This window comes from Echinops telfairi, unplaced genomic scaffold (genome assembly GCF_000313985.2).
Source record: "Echinops telfairi isolate 266 unplaced genomic scaffold, ASM31398v2 ScPeMD7_3509;HRSCAF=4178, whole genome shotgun sequence".
Taxonomy (NCBI): domain Eukaryota; kingdom Metazoa; phylum Chordata; class Mammalia; order Afrosoricida; family Tenrecidae; genus Echinops; species Echinops telfairi.
Window position 1 is genome coordinate 7,414,193 of NW_022107407.1, and position 18,565 is coordinate 7,432,757.

Sequence of the window (18,565 nt, forward strand, 5' to 3'; positions counted from 1 at the left end):
ATCGTGTGTTGCTGTGTTACTGTGTCATTGAATGTGAGTACTCATATTGTCCCCCCACCCCCCCATGGATGACAAGAAGTCATGAACTACTCGTCTTTCAGGGCCAAATAAGATGCCCTCTGCAGCCCACCCCACCCTCATGGTTCCCTGAATCTCCTCTCTTCTTCCATTGGCTAAGATGGAGACTCTCCTGTCTGCTCACTGTTGGGAGCCATGGTATGCCCACCTACATCCAGACCAGCAGGTAATGAAGGGTCGGACATTTCATGGCACTGTGTGAGGAAGGACCAGGATATGTGGCCATGAATTGCCACAGCTTGTGATGGGTGACACTGGCATTGGTGATGCCCTATCTGGGTAGTTCCTCTTCCTGAGGCATCATTCCACACCCTCTTGTCTGCTGCCACTGCTGCCACCAAGGACCCTGGGTCATTTTTGTGTCTTTTCCTTTCAGAGTGTCAGGGAATGTTTTGCAGTCTCCCAGTATCCCTAGTGATGCCACTACTAACGTGGCTCTTTTAGATTGCCTCCTCATCTCATGGTGCAAATCACAAGGGAAAACCTCAGATAGTGAGCACGCAGAGGAAGATGTTCAAAATACTGGAGGATCTAGAAAACACAAAACACAAATACAGGGGAAAGTAAAATATTTTACACAGGAAGAATGACTACTTTCATATATTTGGGAGATTAAGTGTGCCAGAGGTTTAGGTATGTTTTATGTAGCATCACAGAAAAGAATGTCCAGTGGACAGAAGATGAAGGACATTGGATTTTAATACAGTATTACGAAGAATTTCTAACAAAAAATTTCCATGAGATTTTGAAATTGCCATCATTAAATATTCATGTGGGATGATAGATAACATTTAGCATCTAAGATATGCTATCCTGCTTCCTCACTCCATTACTCAGAAACTGTATTAGTTAGGGTAGTCAATTGCTATAACAGATAGATCTTAAAGTGCATGCTGTTGCCCATCTTTCATGTCTACCAGCACACTCCTCTATTTTTATAATTTTAGGTTTTCCTCGAGAAGCTGACCTTTACAAGTTTCATAAATTTTAGGGAATCTAGACTGAAGGAGAAAAAAAATAGGTATTAATTATTTTTAAAATTACCAGATTTGATCCCTGTAAGATCTCATTGGGTTGGTTATGTCTGCGACAGAGAACATCACCATTTCTCTCTAGGAAGCATTCTCTGTGGCATCCTTTGTGGCTAATTACAGTTTATTCTACTCTTTCTTTTCTTTTTTTCCCTCCCAGCCATAGTCATGGCAGTAGCGCCTGTGCTGTTAGACCCAGGTGTAGGCAATATCCTACATCCTCATAAGTTCCTTGCCTTTGCGCAATAATGACATAATGAGACCTCTGGAAATAAAACCTCCTCAGATGATCTGTTCTGGTGTGTGCTTTATGACTTCTTTGTCTGTTGGCCTTTATGTTGCTGTGGTGGTGGAAGATAAGTCAACGTATTTCAAACAGCAGCAGAGATAATAGTCCTTGTGGCATTTTTACACTGGGACAGGCAAGGAGAGAAAAAGAGGCAGTCTAATTCTAGAAAACTAGACATTGAAAATCTTTTGAGCAGCAGCAAAACATTTTTTGATAAGAGTGCCTGAAAATCATCATGTCAGGTTAGAAGGTATTCATGAAGAGCTATCTCGTTAAAGTAGAATCAACCTCGAACAGAGCTTTTGGGACCTCCATTTGCCGATGGAGCACAATTCAAAGTGAGAAGACACAATGGCAAAGATCCATGACTAATCAAAATGTGGAATCTAAAAATTATGAATCTAAGAAAATTGAAAATCACCAAAAATAAAATGTAATTGAAAAAAGATCAATATCCTAGGCATTGTTGAAATGGACTGATATTTGCCATTTTAAATCAGAGAAGCATATGTTTTACTATATCAGGAAAGATAACTAAGAAGAAGTAGCCTCACAAAAATAATCAAAAAGAATATTTCAAGATCTATCTTGAACTATAATGTTGTCTGTGTTAGGATAATATACATCTACAAAGTAGATCAATTAATATGATTAGTTTTCAAATTTAACTACCAACCAATGATAAAGAAACCGAGGAATTTCACCAACTTCATCAATCAGAAATTATTTAAAAATGCAATCAATGTGCACGGATCATTACTGGTGACTGGAATGAGAAATCAGGCAACAAAGAGGAATAAATCGTAGTTAAAAAAATATGACTTTTTGTCTGAAAAGTTGGTGCTCAGCTTTAATACATTACTCATCTGGATAATTTGTCTTTGTATTGTCTTTGTCCTGTTTCCTACTTAATAAATATGTCATGATATGTATATCTATCTATCATCTATCTATCTATCTATCTATCTATCTATCTATCTACATACAAAAGAAAATATGGATTTGGTGATAGAAATGAAGCTGAAGGTGACATGATAGGAAAGACCCATGGTAGTCACCTCATGTGGTGTCAATTTAAGGATTAAGCGTGTAGGGGTGGAATCTAGGCTGTCAATCTGGAAATAGCCAATGAGACTTCTGTGGGCATGATCTTCCCCTGAGAATTCTGGGAAATCTGGTACCTCCTCCTTGGAGGCAGAAGACACCTCTCTCTCTCTGCTACTTCCTGGGAGACATTGCAGAAGACAAGCCACATGGATGTAACCAGACCTCGGAAGCCAGAGAAGCCAACGCAGAGATGCTTACAACACCACTAGACCCAAAGACTTTCTATCACTGGTTTGTGATTGTCCTGCATTTGGCTTCATTGCATATATTTCGTGAGTGTGAAGAGGACTTTATAGATTGGTATTGGACATACAGGCTAATATCAGAATTATGGCCTTGGACTGGGCTGGGTTGCTCTTTTATACAGGTTGCTCTTGTATATAAACCTCTTTCTTATACACATATGTGTGTCCATGGATTTGTTTCTCTAGTCTACCCAGACTAACACAAGACCAATGACTTTTTTGGACAACATAAATTACAAGTATACATGTAGACCTCACCAGCTTCAGGAATCAAATTACTACATCTATAGAAAGAGAAAATGGAGAAGCTCAATATGATTAGACCAAACAAGGCCATGAGTTTATTGTTGATCAGACAATCAATTGTTCACATACAAACTCAAACTCAGGTTGAAGCTGAAGAAAAGGAAAACAAGTCCACAAAAGTAAAAAAGTCAAAAACAAGTCCACAAAAGTCAAAATGAGGATTTTTGACCGAAATTCAGAGGTAATCTCAAGAACAAATTTCACATATTGAGCACTACTGACCAAAGACCAGATGAGCTGGGGAATAACTTCAAGGACATAATACATGAAGAAAGCAAAGCATCATTGTATCAGCAGGAAGAACGTCACATGGAAGCACACCAGCCTGCGGACCCAAGCATTGTAAATAATACCACCCATATTGGAAAGTGAGAACAGTGTCAAAGTTTAAATTGTGAACACTCAGTTTGAAGAAGGTTATGGATGACAGTGGAAGCCCTAAATCCATTTGCAGTATCCCCACATGTAATTAGCTTCCTGGGAGTCCCCTCTGACAATAGCCTAGGGATGTGAATAGTCTTAGCAAAACAAACACTGTGAAGTTGATTGTGGCCATTATAGTTAGGTAAAGAATTGATGAATTTGAATTGTGGTACTGAAGAAAAATATTGAAAGTACCATGGACTGCTAAAAGGACAAACACATCTGTTTTGAAAAAAAAGTATTGCCAGAGTGCTCCCTAAAGGCAAGGATGGCAAGACTTTGTCTTATATATTTTGGTCATGTTATTAGGAAAGATGAGTCTCTGGATCAGGATGTTATGCTTGACAAAATGGAAGGGAAACAACAAAAAAAAGGAAGACCCACAACAAGAGGGATTGACAATGCAGCTGAAACAATGGACTCAAGCATAGGAACAATAGTGGGCATGGCACAGGACTATGCAGCATTGCATTCTATTGTGCACAAGGTCAGTATGGGTTATAACAGACCCAATGGAACCTAACAATAACAACAACAAAGTTAGGTAAAAATGCAACACCTTATCGTTTGATCTCCCCTTTGACCCATTTTAAGTGGTTTGGGGCTTAAATATTTTCTCCTTTCTTTTCAATTGAGATTTTATTCTATTTTGCTTTGTAATTGTTGTTTGTTTTTTTGTTTGTTATTTGTATCCTGTTTGTATTTTGTATGATTTTCTGTATATAAAACCTAGTATAGGTAAATCTAGAGATTATAACTGGATTAATACTTACCCAGGGGTATGGCAAGGGAAGCTGGGGGGGAAATGGGAGCTACAAAAATGAGTACCAGAAAGAAGAAAATGTCCTGACATTGGTTGTGGTTATGATTGAATACTTTTCCTTAATATGATTGAGCTATTAATGTAGTCAGTATGACAGGTAGGTTTTTTTGTGCCAACTTGAACAATAGGAACATGTGGGATTAATAAGGTTGTAGTTTGATAGGAAGGCAAAGAGATATATGGTTCAGCGAACCCTGCCTGTCTCTCTCTTGCTCTCTGGTGAACAGGCCAGCATGCAGCTGCCTTGGCTGATTCTCTGCCTCAACTTGAGATCTACACTACTAGTGGGACACCCAACACTTGGACCCTGTCGCTAGAGCTTGAGGTTCCTTCGATACTTGCTTCACCACAGTACTGGTGTATACATTGCTTGAGCTGGGGACTGTCAGATCCTGTCATCTGGCTGACTGTTGGTGACCTGCCCTGCTATTTGCTCCCTGTGGCCGGACTACCTGCATTGCCTATGGAAGACTCAGCTGTCTTCTTCCTTGACCTTGGACACAGTGGCCCTCATGAATTGAAGGACTTCCAGTATATTAACTGTCCCACAGAAGTGAGTTGAACTAAGCCTCTGTACTGCTGTGTGGACTAATTAGCTGTTATATTCCTTCATGCTGTATCTATGTATGTATGTATGTTTCTATCTATCTAAAATCATGGGTCCTGGTTTTATTTCTCTAGAGAACCCTATCTAACACAGTCAGATATGATTGAACACTTAAATTATATATTCTTATTCAATCTTTAGGCTGAGCAAATAATCAAAGAAGCTGGATTAGATGAAGAAAAATACAGCATCAGGATTTGAGGAAGGCTTATTAACAGACTTCCATATGCAGATGACACAACATTGTTTGCTGAAAGTGAGGAAGACATGAAGCACTTGATGATGGAGATCAAGCAGTTCAGCTTGGATTCAATATGGATTACAAATCTATGTTAATCAGACCAAAATCCTCATAACTGGACCAATAGGTAACATCTTGATACATGGAGAAATGTTGAAGTGGTCAAGGGTTTTGTCTTTCTTGGATCCACAATCAATTCTCATGGAAGTAGCAATAAAGAGAAAAAAGACATTTGCATTAGATAAACCTGCTGCACAGACCTCTTTGAGAAACAAAGATGCTACTTTGAGGGCTAAAGTGTGCCTGACCCAAGTGATCTTTTATTCAATTGGTTTACATGCACGGGAAAGCTGGACATTGAGTAAGGAAGACCAAAGAAGAATAAACACATCTGAATTCTGGTGCTGGTGATGAATATTGAAAGTACCAAGGACTGTTAATAAACAAACAAACTGATCTCTTTTGGAAGATGTAAGGCCAGAGTGCTCTTTAGAGACAAGGATATCAAAGCTTTATCTCACATTCTTTGGACAGATTGGGAGAGACCAGTTCTTGGTAAAGTAGAAGGCCCTCAATGAGATGCATTGACACCATGTCAGCAACAATGGGCTCAAGGATAGGAGCAATAGTGGGGATAGTGGTGTTTCATTCTTTTGTTCATAATGTCGCTTTGATGGCAAGCTGATTCAATGGTACCTAACAAAAATAACATTACACTGTATGATATGTGAATTATATGCCAATAACACTATTTTTAAAATAAGACAGGGGAAAAAAAAGTCCAAATATAATGTCAGAAGAAATTCTGAACTTTGATCTTGTACATATAAAAACTAAGGAGATTAGAAGAAACAATAATTTAAAAGATGTGGATAGAAAATTTCAAAAGGCAGCTCTAAAGGCAAAGTGCATTATTATAATGACACATGGAAAGGTGTGGAGGGAGATAAGCAAAAGAGAACAACACATTCACCATTTCTTAAGGTGAAAGAACTGAAGAAAAAACTTCAAGCCCTGAATTTGAATATTGAAGAATTCTATATGGCAGCAGTTCTCAACCTGTGGGTTGCTACCCCTTTGGGGGTCGAATGACCCTTTCACAGGGGTTGCCTGATTCATAACAGTAGAAAAATTACAGTTATGAAGTAGCAACGAAAATAATTTTATGGTTGGGGTGGTCACCACAACATGAGGAACTGTATTAAACAGTCACGGCATTAGGAAGGTTGAGAACCACTGGTTTAAGAGGTCAAGATGGATATAACTCTAATTTAGAAAGTAAAGATTAAAATAGCTTTATTATCCTCAACAAGTCAGTCTTGGGGAGTTTTTGTTTCTGCTGGAAAGATAAACAAAATATGGAGAAATTAATGTAGATGTCTCTTGTGAGCTAGATCTGAAAGCGGCACATCTTAATATTAATAGAACTTGCGTCACATGACCTCATTCAATGGAAAGAGGGTCTGAGAAATGTCCTTATCTTTGTCCTCTGATTTTGATTAAAAGCCATTCATTTCTGTCACTATCATTAAATATAAATGGAAAAATTGGTCACTACTATCTAGTTCTAGCTCTTATCAGTAAACAACTACAGCAGGGATCCCAAACAGACTTGAAACTTGGATTCAGTTGTTTTTATATGAATCTCTATGTCTAGGAAAATCACTTACTATCCAGACAATGTTATTGTATGTCAAGTTTTCATTTTGTAATTGTGCAAAATATTGTGCGTATTGGAAATAAGATTTTTTTTTCATTTCAAGGAGGCCAGACTGTCTTACTCCTTTTTGACTCCTTCATTGGAATTGATGTTCTTCTTCCTGTAAAGCACATTCCCTGGTTTGTTTGGGATGAACAAGTGAATTCCTTGTTTTTGAGTGGCTGTATGCCTCCCACAAGACATAGATCTAAGTCAGTCTGAAATTTTTAATTAATAAATAACGGACAAAGCCTATGTACTGGTAGAAAAAACAAGGTCCTCATTGCAAAAACTGTAAACTGAGGCTACAAAAGAAAAAAATAGTGAATTGGGGAGATCCTAATTTGTAAGCCACATTAAAGTGGAAATTAAGCATTTATGTTTGCACAGTAGAGGGAGAACCATAATGAAACTGTATCCCAATACAGTTCTTTGGAGGCATATGGCATGAGAGAGAGCTGGTAGAGGAAACCGTTGATTATTTGCCCTGATCTTATCAACTGGAATCTGTATTTCTCAGCAGATAGAGTGTGACGGCCTACCCCAGAGATACCTGGGAAGTTATACCACACCATACCAATACCACAACTGATTGAAAAGAGAACACAGCATCTAAGGGTTCTTGCTTAGTGATGGAATGACTTGTGCTCCAGGCATCCCAGTGAATTCATAGTAAGGTTCATCTCTGTAGAATATACATTGTTTAGTTTCCTTACGCTCCTTCTCTTTGACAAAGCGCTGTTTCCAAGAAACCTAACCTAAGTTAACTGGTTACCCTTTATGGCTACAACTATATCACAGGAACTCGAACTTGACAGACCCCTTCCCACTTACTGTTACTCTCACACCATCACAAATATAGATTTATATGTTCATGAAGCTCCAGAAGCGTCAATGATCCAGTGCGCCATTATGTACATTACTCAAAAGTAGGCTCTGCATATTGGTAATTCTAAATGGATTGGGCAGCAGTATTATAAGGACAAGGATTTTGATAATTGGAGGTAGAGGCCTTAATGGCAAGGCCTTAATGCAACTAGAATTGATGGATGGCAGAGGAATAGGTATCAACATGAAGTGCCTGCAAGTCGCCATGATCACAGCTCACCTGAAGATGATGCTGGGGGAATCAGCAGACAAGGAAATATCTAAGGTCTTGCCAGTGGGCAGATGAAGGTTGTTTCCCCCACCCTGCTGCCACCCCACCCCCACCCCACCCCAGAGAATACAGGTATACACTGTCAAGTTGGCATTCCTTAAGATCTGCAACTACCCAGATGTGGAAGAAAAATCTGATGTTCTTTTCCTGCAAAAATTAGTCTAGAAAATACAACGGGGCAGTCCAATTTTGTCACACAGGGTTGTGCTGAGTCTAAAATGAACTAACAATAGCAATGACAAGGATCCATAAACTCGTTATACCTGAGGCCTATAAGAGTTCATGGAAAACAAAGGGTGAGTAGGCTGTGTGAACCTCACCTCTTTCATCTTTTGCCTTCTTTGTCAGGGTATTCCCCTAAAGAACCAAAAAACTAAATCCACTGTAATCTAGTCATTTGTGAACCTCGCAGTTGGCAGTTTCACGCTTACCAGGCATACAACTCTCTCAAGGCTCCTTTAAGTGAGATTGGAGTAAAGCAGATAGTAAGATTATTTACAGAATGTTGGTTCTATTATTTTGACCCTGACACTGCATCGAAGGTCCTTTCGTGTTTTCTCATTTACTTTCCTGAAAGCATGGGTGTTAGGATAGAATTCCAAGCAGACTGTGGATCTTAGAGTTGCAGAACTCTGATCTCATTGGTTTTGGGCTCCAGTGAATGATAGGATCAAAGAGTAAGCAATCAAGCCACATGTGCAACCTGGATGGACATTACCCTTCTCATATTTACTGCTAGAATTTATTAAAATACAAAGCACTTTGATATTTTTACTTGACAGAAGCTATAGAGTTTATACAAATCAGTTTTATGGTTAAGAGTAAGTAATATGCTTATATGAGATGTATATAAATTTTTATCCTTTTTTTTCTTCTATCAGCAGTTGTTGGGGCTTAGAAATAATATATAGAAAAGGTAAATACATAAATAATTTTTAGGCATATAACACATTATTTCCACTTATATCGAATATTTCATAATGCAGGTCAGGCCTTGTTCAGTTTCTGGAAGTTTGGAAACTCTATAAATGGAAATTCGCTTAAATGTCTCAGTGAACAGTTTGAGTTTATTTTGTCAAGACTGTGATATATGCAATTTGGTCATGTTAATGTCAACTTTTAGATGTTTAAAAACATTCCAAAAACAGCTTAGGATGGGGTTATGTATGTAATTCACTCTTCTCTGTCCCTTGGCCACTTAAGTTTTAGCTAAGAAATGGCCTGTCCACATCCATTCAAATGAAACTACCATTTCTACAATTCTATATTTTTCAAAGATCTTTCATTCTTAAGAGTGTGTTTCTCTACCATGCAACTGAAAACTCCTTGAAGGCATGAGATTAATCTATTAATCTTGTTATTCAAAAATTTTATTTCAATCCATACTAAATATATTCATTAAATAAGTGGATTAAAAAATGATTGAAGAAAGACAGATGTAAAAGGAGCTGAAGGTGGCTATGAGGTATATAAGAGGAAATGCAATATTCAAACTAAGATAATTTTAACACTCATTGATAAAAAAGGAATAATGGTATTTGAGGAGGAATTTGTTTTATGTAAGTCTACATTTTAGAGACCCTTGGGGATGCAATGGTTAAAGCCCTTGACTACTACCCCCCAAAATTAATGGTTGAACGCCTCAGCTTGGCCACTGAATAAGGATGCGATAATATGTTCTTGTGAAGATTACAGCCTTGTAAACTTTGTGCGATGGTTCGTTGCTATGAGTTAGATGGACTCAACAGCAGTGCATTATTGTGTTGTGTTCTGGTTTACCTCTGTATATATTTAAAGAGTCCTGATGGCACAGTGGTGAAAGCGTTCATCTGCTAACTGGAAGGTTAGCTTTCCAATCTGATCAGCTCCTTCATAGGAGAGAGATGGAGCAGTCTGCTTCCATAATGATTGATCAAAAATTAAACCTGCTACTGTTTAATTCATTTCAAATTATAGAGATATTGTAAGACACAGTAGCACTATCCCATAGTACTGCAATGCTCCTTCTATAAAGATTATAGTCTGAGAAACCCTATGGAGCATTTTTTCCCCTGCCATTATGGTTTCCTCAACAATGGGCTGAAACAGAGGAACAATTGTGAGGATGGTGCATGAGCAAGCAGTGTTTCTTTCTGTTGTGCATAGGCACTGACTCTGGCACTTAACACCAAAATACTGTCTCTATGAATCTGACTTAGATTGCTGGAAATTGGTATGCACTTATATTTCAAATCAGAATGTCTATATATAAAACAAAAAACCAAACCCACTGCTATCATCAACTATGATTCATTGTTGCTGCTATTAAGTACTGTCCAGTGGGTAATGATTTACAGTGACCCTATATATACAACACAATGAATGGTCCCGCATCATCCTCAAAATTCTTATGTTTGACCCCATTTTTGGAACCACTGTATTGATTTCTCCTTCAAGGATTTTCCTCTGTTTTGGTTGCCTTTCTTCTTTACAATGTCCTTTTTTTAGGTACTGGACTTTCCTGATAATATATGCAAAGTACGTGAGACAGAATCTCACCATACTTGCGTCTAAGAAGCATTCTGGTCTACTTGTTCTAAGACAGATTTCTTTGCATTTTTGGCAGTTCATGGTACTTTCAATATTCTTTTTGAGGATAATTCCAATACATCAATTCTTTTTCTGCCTTCTTTAGTCAATGTCCAACTTTCTTTTTAAAATTTTTAAATTCTTATTTATTAATTTTTAAATCATTTTATTGGGGGCTAATACAATTCTTATCACAATCCAGACATACATCTATTGTGTCACGCACTCAATGTCCAACTTTCATATGCAGATGAGCTGATTGAAAATACCATGACTTGAGTCAGGCACACTTTAGTCCTCAAAGTAATATTCTTGCTTTTCAACACCTTTAAGAGGTCTTGTGCAGCAGATTTACCCAATGGAATGTGTTGTTTTATTTCTTGAAGTTTGATCTGATTGATCGTAGCTTTTTATAGAGTTCCAGAGACTAAATCTTTTTTTAAAATATTTTTTATTGGGGATTCTTACAGCTCTTATAACAATCTATTTATCAATTTTATCAAGCACATTTATTAATGTTGCCACCATCATTTTCTGAGACTAAATCTTTATGGGAGCAGACAGGCTCATCTTTTTCCCATGGAGTGGTTGGTGGGTTTGAACTACCAATGTTGATATTAACAGTCCAATGTTCAGATCACAGCCCCACTAGATCTCCTTCTATATACAAGAGTGCTTCAAAAATTCTATGAAAAACTTAATTTTCCATAAAGTTGAACTCATCTTTCTTTACCTCTATTTCCTTCTGAAATAACTTTTAGAAAAAGATGACACATATGTACTGTATTATCACACACATATCACATGTGTTACACAGTTGTTACAAACTGCATAATCTCTTGCACATTAGTTTCCTATGTGCACTATGCAAGTTATAATCATATAAATATTATTTACCTGTTGCAAAATGGCATGGAAGCAGTGTCTGACCTCATCTGACTTCACAAAGAGAAAGGAGAATTAAACTCCACTTTATCTCAAAGTTAATTTCTATGATGCAGAAGTCAGACATGCCTTCAATACATGTTCTTTTTATCAATTCTGGAACCCACAGATCCTCACAGAGCATTTCCTTTTCTACCAGCTTAGATAATTCATTGTGATGGCCACACAGAACGCACAGAACATACTCATCTTTCTCCTGAAGAGTGGTGGTGGATTTGAACTGCTAATGCTTACCTAGTTCTTCTTCTCTGCTTTGTCTACAGGTATACTTCACTTTGGTCCTTGGCCTCTCAGCCACACAGCCCTTGGCCTAAACCTTTGGCAATGTAGAGAGTTATTTTAGAGCTGCCAATAAGTGCCCAAAGAGCATGCCACAATGCCATAAGCTTTAGATCAAAGGAACTAATCCTTTAGATCCCTGACTCAGCAAACAGCTCCCAGTTAAGTTTATAGATACACCCCACTCCACAAGTGAGCCTCTTATGCAAAGACATTCAGCTTTTTTCATAAGCCAGGAATCCCAAAGCTCTGTCTCATGATCTGGCTCCTGGTTGCCTGGCTGCTGGTTTCCCTGTTACTCCTCTGTTGGTTTTCTGGTGTCACAGCTTTCAGTCCCTACATTGAAGAGGTTCAATATGCATGGATTACTGGGTATAAATGATGCAATTTACGCTGGGCTCTTCCTTCTTGATCGTGGTATGAGCTCACTTCCTGTTTTTTGTTGGCTAATTTTGTACCCCAATGATGACATTATTGAGAGTTGCAAGTTTCTCCAGATACAATTAACCTTGTTAAAAAATCACAACTCAATCATATAATCCTCTCAGCATCTGTCTCACCTTCTTTACCCAGATCCACCAGTCCTTTGGAGGAGTTACAAAGATCATGATTAGAAGAACTATATCAAGTAATGCACTGTATTACACATTGTCATATTTGTGAAGAATTTAATACTCGAGTTATTAAATATAACCACTTAATGACAGTGAATGAAGACTGCTTTTGTCATAAAAATGAACAACATAAAAAGAAAACCATGAATAGCTGAAAAATAGGTAAAAGGAAAATTTATTCTTGGGTCGTGATTTATAGGGAAGGGATACAGAGATTAGGGAAAAGAAAGGTAAGGGGAAATTGTGTGAAGTAAATCATAAGCAGCTGTAAAAGTTATTATTGATAATTTGAAAAATAACAGGACTAGAATCCATATTTAAATCATCCATCATTGTCTTGATATAGACCACTGCAGTAGTCCCTTCCCGGGTCTCCTTACTTCTGCCATTACATTCCTCCCAGCTAATCTCAATACAGAAGCGCAAAGGATCCTTTAAAAATACAAGTTAGATCATGTTATTCTCTTGCTCAAAGCCCTTCAGTGGCCTGCATTTCACTTGAAATAAATCAACAAGAAATATGAAAATATACGGTATATCACAACTGTTCAGCACTACCTTTCTTACTTCATCACCTGCTACTCTGTCCCACTTCTTTGCTCATTTCTAATAACATTGTTCCCATACACTATGCTTATGAATGAGAATTAAATATTATACATGGGGGAAGTTTTAGGTACGAATCATTCACACTTTCTAGCTCCTTTATGTAAATGAGCTTATGGAAAATCACGCTTTGCTTCTGTGGCTCTCTTGGATTCATTGTGAGGAATTCAAAGTTGTTACATGTAATTCTAAGTCTGAGCCAAGTACTCCAATTGACCATATCAAGAAGAGTTTATTGGGGTGTTGTGGCTCTCCTTTTTTGTGTGTGTTTTGCAGAGATAAGTAGGAAGAGACAGAAAAAGTAAGATCCAAATTCAGACACCAGTGGCCCTTGGCCCTACTATACGTGTATAACACCAAAGACTCATTCTTGATCTCAAGTAGAAAAGTGTTAATACTTACTCATTTATCTTTTATTGTTGTTTCTGTTTATTAACCTGACATTTTTTATTTTCTCTTTGACCTCTATCTCTTTTTGTCAATATATAGTGATTGATCAGTAGATAAAATTGTTGGCCAACCAGTAGATCAATTTATTGGTCAATTAATAGATAAAATGAATACAACCTGGTCTTCGTCTTGCTTAACAATTTCTAAGAACTTTAATTTTATTTTTTGTCCAAGATGATGATGGATAAAGGACGTTAGAGCTTTGAGCCTCAAATTTGAGTTTGTAGGATTCCATACTTGTTTTAATTAGAAAGAAAATAAGAAGGAGCTGATTTTTTGTAATTTTATTTTCATCATTATGTATATTAGTAATTTAAAATTTTCTGAAAGGATATTTATAGGAAATATATACATGCATGACATTGGGTAAATCTGCTATACTAAACCTCTTTACAGTGTTGAAGGGTAAAAATGTTACTTTGAAGACTATGCTATGCCTGACCCATGCCATGGCATTTTCAGTTGCTTCATATGCATGTGAAAATTAGACATTGAATAAAGAAGACAGAAGAAAAATTGACATTTTTGAATTATGGTGCTGGCAAAAAATATTCAAAGTACCATGGACTGTCAAAAGAAGAAACAAATCTGTCATGGAAGAAGTACAGATAGAATACTCCTTAGAGGCGAGGACGGCAAGACTTTATCTACCATCCTTTGGATATATTATCAGAACAAATCAGTGTTAGGAAAAGGGCATCATGCTTGGCAAAGTAGAAAGGACAGTGAAAAACAAGACCCTGACAAGATGGATTGACACAGAGGTTGCAACAGAGGACTCAAACAGCAATTGTGAAGATGGTACGGGGCCGGGCCCTGTTTAGTTCTGTTGCAATAGGGTCACCAAAAGTTGAAACAAACTCCACTTGAAACGAACATAACAACAAGAGAAAGATATACCCACATATTTCTTTTTTTGTTGTTGTTGCCATTTCATTTTTTCATTTAACTCAGCATGCTTTTTTTTTAATAAATTAATTTATTGGGGCTCATAAAATTCATCACAATACATAGATCAATTGTGTAAACCACATCTGTACATTTGTTGCCCTCATCATTCCCAAAATTCACTTGCCTCTTGGGTTCCTGGAATCAGCTCATTTTCCTTTTTTCCCTCTCCCCCTCCCTTCCTCTGCCCTCCTCCCCCATGCACCCTTGATAATTTATAAATTATTATTGTATCTTATATTACACTGTCCGGCGTCTCCCTTCACCTACCCCTCTGTTGCCCATCCCCCAGAGAGGAAGTTATATGTAGCTCCCTATGATCAATTCCCCCTTTCTACACCCCCCTTCTCTCCTGGTATTGCCACTGTCACCCCTGGTCCTGAGTGGTTCATCTGTCCTAGATTCCCTGCATTTCCAATTCCCATCTGTACCGCTGTGCATCATCTGGTCTAACCAGGTCTGCAAGGCAGAATTGGGGTCCTGGTAGTTGGGGGGAGGAAGCGTTTAAGAACTAGAGGAAGGTTGTGGGTTTCATTATTGTTATACTGAACCCTAATATTTCTATATATGTGCAATCATCTCTTTGTCATTCCCCGGGCTGGTCTTCTTTCACTATTGTTCTGTGGCACTTCATAGATTTGCTTTCTCTTATTTCACTGAATCTTACCTTGCATTGCCAGTCGTCAGTACATTTGGTGTAGTGCCTACATGTTGGGCTGCTAACCACAAGATCAGCAGTTCAAAACCAGTAGTGGCTCCCTCAGAGAAAGACTTTCTACTCTGGTAAAGAGATACAGTCTTGGACCCTCCTGCAGGCCGGCGGGTCCATCATGTGCAGAAAGGGCAGGGACTGAACCCCTGGGGTGCTAAGTGTAGACCCAACCAGCTTCAATGTGACCAGGAGGGGACAGGAGTAAATGGCATCCAGGGGAGCCTGCCGCCAAGCCAGGGCAGCAGCTGTGGGCAGCGGGCACTGGAGAGCCACTACATGAGTCCCTCCTGTTGAGCAGAAGGTGATTACCCAGAGTCAATATCAAATGTCCAAGAGAATTTCCATCTACCTGAGCATGCCAAATGAAATCCAGACATGGGATTATCAAGGACATTTTCCAAATGAAATTCAGACATGGGATCATCAAGGACGTTTTCCAAAATCTCCTTACATGGATATGGTAAAATTAGCATCACCTGAGGAAATGTTTTAGTTTCCCAAAATATCCTAGAATATTCATCAGGCTGCTGAAGGCGAGGTTCCAGAGGAGGTCTGGTCAACCAGAAGACTCAATCGCTGCAGGCCAGGTCTTGGGTTTGACAAACACTGCAACTGCTTAGGGAGCGGCAAGGGCTACTAGGATATTTCCCTGAAGGGTGTCTCCAGCAGCAGGAAGTGAAGCCTACACCATGACCTTGGATTTCAAAGAACAGATGTGCCTCCAGGTCCTAATGAATGACAAGGACTTGAAGGTAGATGAAATTCCTTAGGAAGACCCCATCATCATCTTCCAGATGATGACAGCCAAATAATCCATGTTCTTTTGTTTGTTTGTTTTTACCAGAGAAAAACAAAATATATGTATTTCAACTTGTCCAAAAGTCATTGAAATCGCACATTAATGTGGATATGGCCCACATTTCTTAAAAGTATGTGATAAGATATTCAACATAAAGATTGTCCTTGCAAATCAATGAAAATGTGGGTGGTAGACTACTAATTAAAAGGAAAGATATCACCATATGATTTTTAGCTTAACTTCTGGGTGTAAATGTAACATGTCTATCTTTGTTTTCTGCAGTTTAAGTTAATTATTTATGAGGAACTCTGGTATTCCTCAAGGCGTGAGCAGAAGTTAAGCCCACTGGAAGCAGACACTGAACTTCATGATTCTCATTGCAGGCTCTGGCAGGCAGATGGAGACTCAGCTATTACTAATTTGGTTGGTGTTTGGTTTGAATACCGTTTCACCATGACTTCATTCGTTCACCTGAAATTTTATGTTGGACAATTTGTGGTTTTTGATAGTTAATTGACTGAAACCTTTTATGATTTAAAATACTTTAGCTCAAGAAAGAGAGAGAAAGAGACAGTTTTGGAAACCCACAGGGAAAAATTCTCCCTTGTGCTGTAGGGTTCCTGTGAACTGGAATTGACTCGATGGCAGGGGTGAACCAGGTTAAGAATGCATAGACATTTATGAATCACGTCTCCCTAATGTCATTGAAAATTGAGGTCATTCTTTCGAGCATCTATTTCCGGCAGAAACAAGTTGGAGTTGATATTTGAGGAGAAAGTTGCTGGCATCCTTCGGTGTTAGATAAGGAGCGTTTTCAATATTCGAAAAGTTGGGGTTTTTTTGTTTGTTTGTTTTATGGTGAGAGACTGACTACTATTCAGACTTGACTCTCTTGCCTGGATCCATGAAACCTTGGCCACCATACAATCACTCCTTTCCCTAACTTTAGTGCCCGGGCAACAGTAGCAGAAAATCAGATGTTTAGCATTATGAGTTGCTAAGATAAAGATATTATCTGATAAAGACACTATCACAGACAATGGAAGAAGGATTTTTTTAAAAAATGAAGTAGTTTATCAAGAATTGCACTTGTGTCTAATTCTATGGTTGAGTCAGAATTTTATTTTTTGTACCTTCATGTCAAAAAGGTATTGCTCTTTCACAAAATTATGACATCTATACAATAAATATGCTGTACATTTCTCTCTTGACAATATCTACCTAATTATTAATTCACACTTATGAAAAATGACCAATAGTACATTTTTTTCTCCTTCCAAACTCATGTTAGTTCACTGTCATGTTGGGAAACATTATTTTTTCTACAGCTCTACAACAGCTTCAAGAAACTTTGTATATTTATAAATATTTAAAAAGTTTACCTGAGTAAACTTTGGAGTACTTAAGAGCAGAGATTAATATCAGTGTAGGCATGGTACTTCCACAGTTCATTGAGGATGCAGCCTAAGGACAAATGTAATATGAGTGAATTAAAGCTTACCTGATATTGTAGTGGTCATAAATTTTTGGGAAGCAATATATTCCAAGAAGTCATCACTATGTACCCTGATGTGGTCTTGATTAGAACTGCTGAAAAAGATCAACACAATTTGAATTGGCTTGCTTTTTCTCAATTCAGGGAATGGAAATCAATGTATTAGAGCTTCTCATATCTATTTGCAGCATTTTTGTTCTCAACATTACAGAGAGCTTGAAACACAGTCCTTTCCCGGTACTCAATTAAAGATCTATTTCCTTAAGTTTGTGTTATATCAGACTCACTGAAAAAGAAGTGAGGTCAGGAAAAATTACCTCATGGAACACATGCCACTCCTAGACAGTGGAAATTTTCATCCCTTTAAAATTTCCTCCTTTAATCAGAAAGTCTATTTTACCCTCACAGAATATCTATTCTTTTATTCAACAAATATCAATCAAGAATGAACAATATGAAAGGTTTCTGGGTGTCTGGGATAATAACATTCCACAAAAGACAAAATGTTTATCTTTACATGCTTATATTCTTATTTCAAGATATAGGAACCAACAATCATCATCAACAACAAAAGAACAGTGTTAACTTAAAGAAGGTTTTGATTCTGCAAAGCACCATTTCAAGATTTCAGATTCATAACAATCCTGTGCACAGCAACTGGTTGGTCTTGAATCATCTTCACAATTATTCTTATGTGTCAATGTGTCAATATTCTCATTCTAACCCTTTATTCTACCAAGTCTAATGCCTTTCTCTAGGACCAAGTCCCTCTTGAAGACATAGACTAAGTACCTGAGACAAAGTATCAGCATTTTGTTTGTTTATTTTAAAGAGCATTCTGGTTGTATTTCTTCATACACAACTTTGCTCATTCTTCTGACAATTCATGGTATATTTACTATTATTGAAAACACTAATTAAAAGGAATTGATTTTTCTTGTTTTCCTAATTCCTTTTACATTTTTGTGTGTGCGCATAGGAGGTGACTGAAAATAACACGGATTGGGCCAGGCACACGTTAGTCTTCATGGTGACATGCTTGCTCTTCAGCACTTTTTGTCTTTAGGCAGATTTTCTCAGTGCAATACATCATTTGATTTGACTACTGCTTCCTCGAGTATTGCTTTTGGATTTAAGTAAA

At 37.8% G+C, this 18,565-nt stretch overlaps 1 pseudogene; it reads left to right on the forward strand.

The window, feature by feature from the left end:
• Window positions 1-3,210: 3,210 nt before the first annotated feature.
• LOC115870942 lies at window positions 3,211-15,942 on the forward strand (annotated as a pseudogene).
• Window positions 15,943-18,565: the final 2,623 nt, after the last annotated feature.